Source organism: Herpailurus yagouaroundi, unplaced genomic scaffold, assembly GCF_014898765.1.
Source record: "Herpailurus yagouaroundi ecotype Mexico unplaced genomic scaffold, PumYag 142, whole genome shotgun sequence".
In the NCBI taxonomy this organism is placed as follows: domain Eukaryota; kingdom Metazoa; phylum Chordata; class Mammalia; order Carnivora; family Felidae; genus Herpailurus; species Herpailurus yagouaroundi.
The window spans coordinates 50,448,977-50,457,304 of NW_024412397.1; the positions used below are offsets into that span (position 1 = coordinate 50,448,977).

General features: G+C 39.9%; 1 long non-coding RNA gene across 1 annotated transcript; it reads left to right on the plus strand.

The window, feature by feature from the left end:
- The first annotated feature begins 3,803 nt into the window (after positions 1-3,803).
- Positions 3,804-5,026, plus strand: LOC121033105 (uncharacterized). The gene is made up of 2 exons (XR_005791706.1): positions 3,804-4,169; positions 4,855-5,026. It is a non-coding gene; the product is annotated as an uncharacterized LOC121033105 (long non-coding RNA).
- Positions 5,027-8,328: the final 3,302 nt, after the last annotated feature.

An 8,328-nucleotide genomic window follows, 5' to 3' on the forward strand; every position in this document is an offset into this window, starting at 1 on the left:
TCAACTCAGGTCATGATCTCAGATTGAGCCCCATGTTGGGCTCGCTGGCAGCATGGAGCCTGCTTGGGATCCTCTTTCTCTCCTTCTCTCTCTGCCCCTCCCCACATCCCCCCACACCCACATGCATCCACGTTCTTTCTCTCAAAATAAACTTTAAAAAGTAGTGGGGGGGGGAGTGGGGGAAGGAGGGCTTCACAAAGAAGGTAATATTTAAATGAGACCTTAAAGGAAAGACACTAAAGATACTATTTTCTGAGGGGTACAGATGGAAGCAAAGGGATTCCATAAGGAATGTGTGAACTAAGTTACAGAAAAGAGGGAGAAAGCAAATTAAAGATAAATCCATTTAACTCATTTTCCTTCTGTAACAATTGTATTCTTCCAACTCACATGAGTTAATTATTCATCCAACTTGAGTTTTGGAGACAGGATGTTTCAATCTCAATCTCATGTCTCAATGACCTCTGGGTGACTCTGCAGCTTCTCTGGTACAAAGAAGGAGGAAATGTAAATGAAATTCTAGTTCCTTGGAGTACTTGGCGGGGGGCCCCCCCGGAGGATGCATACCTTTGGAGAACCCTGAGCACAAGATTTAGTGAATCTCTCTGGAGACAGAAATTCATTTGTTGTAGTTTCTCATTAGTTCCCATTTGTCCTTCCTCTTATTCTACTAAAAATAGAATTAAAAAACAATTAGCAACCTAAATTGAAAGTGGACATGGTTGATACCAGTTGTAAAACATAACCAGGGCAAATTTTAAACAGCATTTGAAAATTATTGTGTATCTTCTCCTACTTCTAATTTCAAGCCATGTCAGCAGAAAGAAGTTAAAAACTAGCTGATGCTCCTGAGTTAATATTATAGGTATGTTTAAAGTACCCATAGTTCACTGTTCCATTGGCTATCTGTAATCATGGTTTACATCAACACTATTACTAGAGAAAACCAATCACCAGGAAGTGAGGGTGGGACAAAATGGTTCTCTGACTCATAAACTCATTAATATGATTTTTAGGTTTTTTACATTATAAATTGTATCTTTTGCCCAAATTAAAGAGTATTTGGAACCCATGCATTTGCTTGAACCAAAGACAAACTACTGAAATGAAGGGAATTAGGTTTTGACTGGTACGTTAGAATATTTTGCAGTTACGTATTTTGAGCCATTTACAAGCCATCTGGCAAATGGAGTTGGAAAAGCTGGCTTTTAGAAAGGTCCCTTCCCATCTCTAAACCTTAAGCTGAAACCGTTTTCAAGTTGATATTAAATAATTTATAATTTCAATTCATATTTCTGTAGACTTTTTTTTTAAAGTTTATTTATTTTGAGAGAAGGAGCATGTGAGCAAGAGTGGGAGAAGGGCAGAGAGAGAACCCCAAGCAGGCTCCACACTGTCAGCACAGAGGCCAATGCAGGGCTTGAACCCATGAACTGTGAGATCATGACTCGAGCCTAAATGAGTAGGAAGTTTAACTGACCGAGCCACACAGGCATCCCTAGTTCTATAGACTTTCTACTCTACTTCTCCTTTACTCTAATTAAGACGTGCTCTCATAAGAGAATCTGACATAGACAAAAGCAATGCCTACCTTTTGTATACATCCCTAACTGGAAATATTTCCCCATGTTTTCAGCTTACTTGACTCTTTGGGAGTGGGGCAGAAAGCAGTGAGAGGTGAACTGTTGTGGTTCTTTTTTTTTTTTTTTTAAAGAAACAGGGGTTTTTTTTTTTAATTGTTTTTTTTTTAACGTTTATTTATTTTTGAGACAGAGAGACAGAGCATGAACAGGGGAGGGGCAGAGAGAGAGGGAGACACAGAATGTGAAACAGGCTCCAGGCTCGGAGCTGTCAGCACAGAGCCCGACACGGGGCTCGAACTCATGGACCGTGAGATCATGACCTGAGCTGAAGTCGGACGCTTAACCGACCGAGCCACCCAGGCGCCCCAAACAGGGTTTATTTTTTTTAACGTTTATTCATTTTTGAGACAGAGAGAGACAGAGCATGAACGGTGGAGGGTCAGAGAGAGAGGGAGACAGAATCTGAAACAGGCTCCAGGCGAACTGTTGTGGTTCTAATGTTCCTGCCTCCATCCCAAAGTCCTCCAAAGTAAGTCAGAATAGCTAACCTGCAACCACCTCCAAGAGGAAAAAGCTTAGAAGCATCTGTTCAGAATTCAAAATAGCTCACTCAAAAGTGAGAGCTGGCAGAACCACCATCATATTCACCAGCCATGTTAGGAAGGCTGGGTATTTTGGAGAAGGGTCATATGATTCCACAGTTCCTGAAAAGTCTCCATCATGGCCAAATACGCAGCAAAAAGGATTCATCGATTAGTTACTGCTGTCAATTCATTAGAATAGCATATTCTTTTTCTGAAAACAGTACGATAGTGTTGAAAAAATTCTTGGGGTGCTTGGGTTGGCTAATTCGGTTAGGAGTCTGACTCTTGATTTCAGCTCAGGTCATGATCTCATGGTTGTGAGATTGAACCCTGTGTGGACTTCTGCACTGGGCATGGAGCCTGCTTGAAATTCTTGCTCTCCCTCTCCCTCTGCCTCTCCCCTGCTCATGCTCTGTTTCTCTCTGTCTCTCAAAAATAAATAAATATTTTTTAAAAAGAACACAAGAGGGGCGCCTGGGTGGCGCAGTCGGTTAAGCGTCCGACTTCAGCCAGGTCACGATCTCACGGTCCGTGAGTTCGAGCCCCGCGTCAGGCTCTGGGCTGATGGCTCGGAGCCTGGAGCCTGTTTCTGATTCCGTGTCTCCCTCTCTCTCTGCCCCTCCCCCGTTCATGCTCTGTCTTTCTCTGTCCCAACAATAAATAAAAAACGTTGAAAAAAAAATTTAAAAAGAACACAAGAATGAAAATGAGTATGAATGCCACTTATGAAATATTTTTAACAAAAAATTAAACTTGAAGCATAACTGGATCAAAAACAGGAAATTCAGGGTACAGAGAGACATGTTAAAGGACAGATGAGATGCAAACAGGAAAATGCAGTTTATAAGCTGCAAAGAAAAAGCCAAAATGAAGTAAGAAAACATTAAGCAACTGCAAATATACCATTTATGAGGCAATTGGAGAAATTGAACCCTGCCCAGATATTTGATAGTTTTTTTTTTAACATGAGAATGATATTACGATTATATTTTTAAAATAGCCCTTATCTTTCAGAAATACATACTGAAATATTTATAGATGAAATACCTCAGATTTGCTTTGAAATAATTCAGTGGGTCATAGTGGGGGGGAAGGGTGGGGAGATGGGTCATAGCACAGGTGAAAGAAACTTGTCCGGAAGTTGGTAACTTTTGAAGGTGGGTAATAATTATATGGGGGTTCAATGTGCTATTCTATTTTGCTGATGTCTGAAAGGTATTGCCATAATGAAATGGCATATAATTCCACTGGTGGGTTCCTATTCTAGGGCAAATATAATTAATCAACTTTTACCAAACCACTTCAAAATCCTGTTAAGAGCTCAGTGCAGCAATATACCGAAAAGTATTAAGCAAGCAGATATCGAATACACCCCTGGTTTTTACAGATGCCTCATTCCTTACAGCTCGGGTGATGAACTGTCACAACCAACTTGTTCTACTATAAGCTCATGTGCTCTTTGACACATATTTGAAAGCTGGCAAAACTTGATTTAAACCTTTAATAGTACACACAAAGAATCATTATCTTAATGGTTCATCTTATGCCTACCAAGGTAGCTGAACAAACAGGATGGGCAGGAATAATATTATAGCACAGAGGTTAAGTGCTCTTTTCTATTAGAACTCACTGGGGGCACCTGGCTGGCTCAGTCAGTAGAGCATGAGACTCTTGACCTTTCGGTTGTAAGTTTGAGGCCTGCGTTGGGTATAGAGATTGCTTAAAAATAAAATCTTAACAAAAAGAAAAACAAAAAAGAACCCACTGGCATTTGGCAACAGATAATAGAAAAATCAGCTTCCTAAAGTTTATTCAAAAGAAGTATTTTTTTCTTGCAGAACAAAAAGTTCAGAGAAAGACAAGTTGCTGGCATTGGCTCAACACATCAAGAATGTCAGGGTCTAGGTTTCTTGGACTTTTCCTCATTGATAAAACATAGCTGCTACATCTCCAGTCCTCTCATCTGTGATCCAGGGAGGAAGGCCAGGTACAGGATGGGCAGGTAAATAAAGCTTTGAAAGATAGACATATTTCTGTTTCCAACAAAATTGGGTTCTGTTGATAAGAGCAGAGAACAGATATTGTGTGGGAGACTAGCGGTGTATGCTACAGAACCCATTTAACCTGAGGTCTCCAAAATTTTATATTTTCAATGTTCTGGCTCATAATTGACCTCAATATATCTTACATATATTTTTAAATGTTTATTTATGTATTTTGAGAGAGAGGGTGAGCCAGCAAGCAAGTGGGGGAGGGGCAGAGAGAGAGGGAGAGAGAATCCCAAGCAGGCTCTGTGCCACCAGCAGAGAGCCCACCATGGGGCTCAATCTCTCGAATGGTGAGATCATGACCTCAGTTGAAATCAACCTGAGTTGAAATCGTTAGATGCCTAACGAGCCACGCAGGCCCCCCAATCCATCTTTAAGTAAAGCACAAACCTACATAGACAGATAGATGTATGTATGCATGTATGTCACAAATATGCATCAGGAATTTGTGACCACATTTATTTATTAGGATCCTATCTATATATTTTGATGTTTTGGGGTTTCAAAAGTGTCATGTCTGGGTTTTGAATCAAATTGATTAAGACAGGTGGAGTCACATTATCTACTTTGTTAGTGGTAAACTACATCAAAGAACAGTTTGGATTGGAAGATAAACTGGAATGCCTTTCTTCTTTCAAGGTACACTTTAGGACAGGTTTACGGGAAAAATTAAATGCACAGAGCACACTTACCCAATTTGTGAATCATACGCAAAACAGAAAGCCACATGGTGTGGAGAACCTCCATGCCTGCCTTTTAGCAGATGTTCCTGGGGAATGCCAATACAACCCAGGATTCCTTGGAAAGTGAGGTAAGCAAAATGACCAAAGCTCTGTGACCCTTAATATTTTATAAGCTCTGTTCTATTTTCTGGGCTCAGGCAGGAATGTGGAAAGAGACAGACATGTTGCCCCTATGTGAAAGATAACTTTTAGGTTAGCAGTTTTCATGAATGTCCTGAGAGTTGTCATTTCATGAGAATATTTAGTAAAGATTAGGAGCCTGTGATAAAAGTATGAATGGGAAACACAAGCATATTATTTCTTACTGAAATATAATCCACAATAAATCCAAAATAAATAATCATCCAGAAAGACCTTGGTCTAAATAAACATGCTTCTCAATGAAGTACAATATGTTCTTAGCAGAATGTTTGCTTTTTCTCGGTTGGTTGCCAACAAAGCATCTACACACAGAGACTGTCAATGTTACACAAAAAATGTGTAAATATACATAGAAGATACACTCTGAAAGGGAAGATTGCAGTTTAGTGGGTGGAAGAAACTAGATCAGAGGTGAAGGTGACTGTGGTAAGATGTAGATAAGCAAGTGACAGAAGATGATCAAGATAGAAGATGTAAAGAATTGGTCCCTGTGATGGTTAATTTTACATGTCAACTTGAATGGGTCACGGGATGAACATTATTTCTGGGTGTATCTATAAAGGTGTTTTTTTTTTTATGAGATTAGCAACTGACTAAAGCAGATTGCTCAACCCAATTTGTGTGGACATCACCCAAGCCATTGGGGGCCTGAAAAGAAGGTGGAGGAAGCCAGAATTTACTCTTTCAGATTGGGCTAAACATAGGTCTTCTGCCCTCAGACTGGAACTTACACCACCGCTTTCCCAGTTCCCCAGCCTTTGGATTTGGGCTCGCACCAGTGGTTCTCAGAACTTTGGGTTCAGATTGTAACTACACCACTGGCTTTCTTGGGTCTCCAGCTTGCAGGCGGCTGTTGTTAGAACTTCTCAGCCTCCATAACTGTGTGAGCCAATTCAGTAAAATAAATCCCTTTTTATGTGTAAGTATCTCCTATTGGTTCTGTTTCTTTGGAAAATCCTAATAAGGTTCCCCCAAAAGTTTATTGGTTTCCTTTAACCTGCAAGCACATGAATAGCCCAATTCCTCACATGATGTACATCATTGCCAGCAAGAAGAAACAAAAACAATCATCAAATGCTTTAATTATGAAGTTATTGGGGGAACACAATAAAGACAAATGCCAGGCCCCTGGCTCACATCTTAAACTGCAGAGTAGAACCCAGATTCAGATTATGCAAAACTATAGATCAGTTTGACAATGGAAACAAAATATCCTCATTGAAATTGCAAAATCTCCTCCCTGACTTAAAGCTCTTGGGTACTACTGGGTGGAGCGGAAAGTAGCTGCTGAATGACCATTAAACTGCCCATGGATCAAGACACAAAGAAATCTGAAGCTCCAGTCTTAGAAATCCTTGTCAGTTGCCTTCCTATATTTTATTTTTACTTTGGTTTCCAGAATGGAAACATTTCCTTTTTGTGGAAAGGTTGTTTTGTTGTTGTTGTTTTGGGTTTTGTTTTGTTTTCCCCAGATGACTGAAATTAACCTAAGAGGTTCCCCAGAGTGAAAGGCTCAGGGACAGCCCTCTCCCTCAAATGCCGAGCTTTGTCACTATGAAGACTGTTTGTAGTGAACAGCCAGTCGACAAGAGGCAATTATTATGAGACTATGGCAGTGATTTGGAACACGAGCTTACAGGGAGGTCTTTGTTCTTGAAAACATACAGCTTGTTGAAATCGTATTTCAGTCATCAAGATACTGGAGGTCTTCTCACGTCCTCTCCCAGGGACAGGCCTACCTAGTGTGGTCTTCACTGGAGTCCTCTTGAGGTAGATGTAGGTAAAAAGCTAATTGATGTTGAATTTTCTTGAGCCTCATTCTATGCAGGTGGAAATGTCTTACAGTGACTTTAATATGATTGTCATGTTTTAAAATGTAGCAATGTTCTTGGAGAGAAAAATTGCCATTCAAAGCCGGCAGGTAGTGTTTAGTCTCTTTAATTTGGCACAATATGAATACTGTGTCTCCCATTGTTATGGCAACACAGGATAAAAAATTAAGATATTAATATTAAAAATAATTATCCAAGGATCTTAATTAAGTGCTGGTGATGCTGTGGAAATTGGAAAGTGTTTTTTAAATGCCGACTGACATTTATTGTTATTCTTAAGTTAATTTATTTATTTTGTGAGAGAAAGCAAGAGTGAGCCTGGGGATCAGGCAGAGAGATAGGGAGAGAGAGAATCCCAAGCAGGTTCCAGCTGTCATGACCCAGAACTCAGTCCCACGAAATGTGAGATCATGACCTGAGCCGAAATCAAGCTCTTAACCAACTAAGCCACCCAGGCGCCCCAGAAAAAATTAGAACTTTTATACATTTTATATGTTGTTGATGAGAATGTCAAATGTTACAGCCACTTTGGAAATTAGCAGTTTCTCAAAAGGTTAAACATAATTACGATACAATCCAATAGTTCCATTCCTAGGTGTATACACAAAATTAAGTTGAAAACATGTTCACAGAAACTTGGACATGAATGTTCATAGCAGTATTACTCGTAACAGCCCAAAACAGAAATAACCAAAATGTTTGTCAACTGACGAACTATAAAGAAAATGTATATTCATGTCATGGGATATTATTCAGCAATAAAAATAAATGAAGTGCTGACACATGCTACAACTTGGATGAACCTTGAAAATATGATGCCAAGTCAAAGAAGTCAGTCCCAAAGGACCAGACATTGTTATTCCATTTATACAAAACGTCCAGAATAGGCAAATTTAGAGAGACAAAAAGCAGATTGGTGGTTACCAAGGTTAGAGGTGGACAAGGGGAGATTGGAGGCTAGATAGGTAAGGAGATAGGATTTTTTTTTTGGGGGGGGGGATGGGTAATGAAATGCAGTGATGGATGCACAGCCCTGTAAATAAACTAAAAGTCACTGAATTGCAAACTTTAAATGGGTAAATTGTATGATATGTAAATTACATCTCCATAAAGCTGTTTATTAAAAGAACACCCAGGGGTGCCTGGGTGGCTCAGCTGGTTGAGAGTTTGACTCCTGATTTTAGCTCAGGTCATGATCCCAAGGTCGTGGTATCAAGTCCTGCATCAGGCTCTGGGATTGAGCCCCATGTCAGGCTCCATGCTGAGCATAAAGCCTGCTTAATATTCTCGCCCCCTTTCCTTCTGCTCCTTTCCCCTGCTCATGCATGCATGCTCTTTCTTGAAAGAAAGAAAGAAAGAAAGAAAGAAAGAAAGAAAGAAAGAAAGAAAGAAAGAAA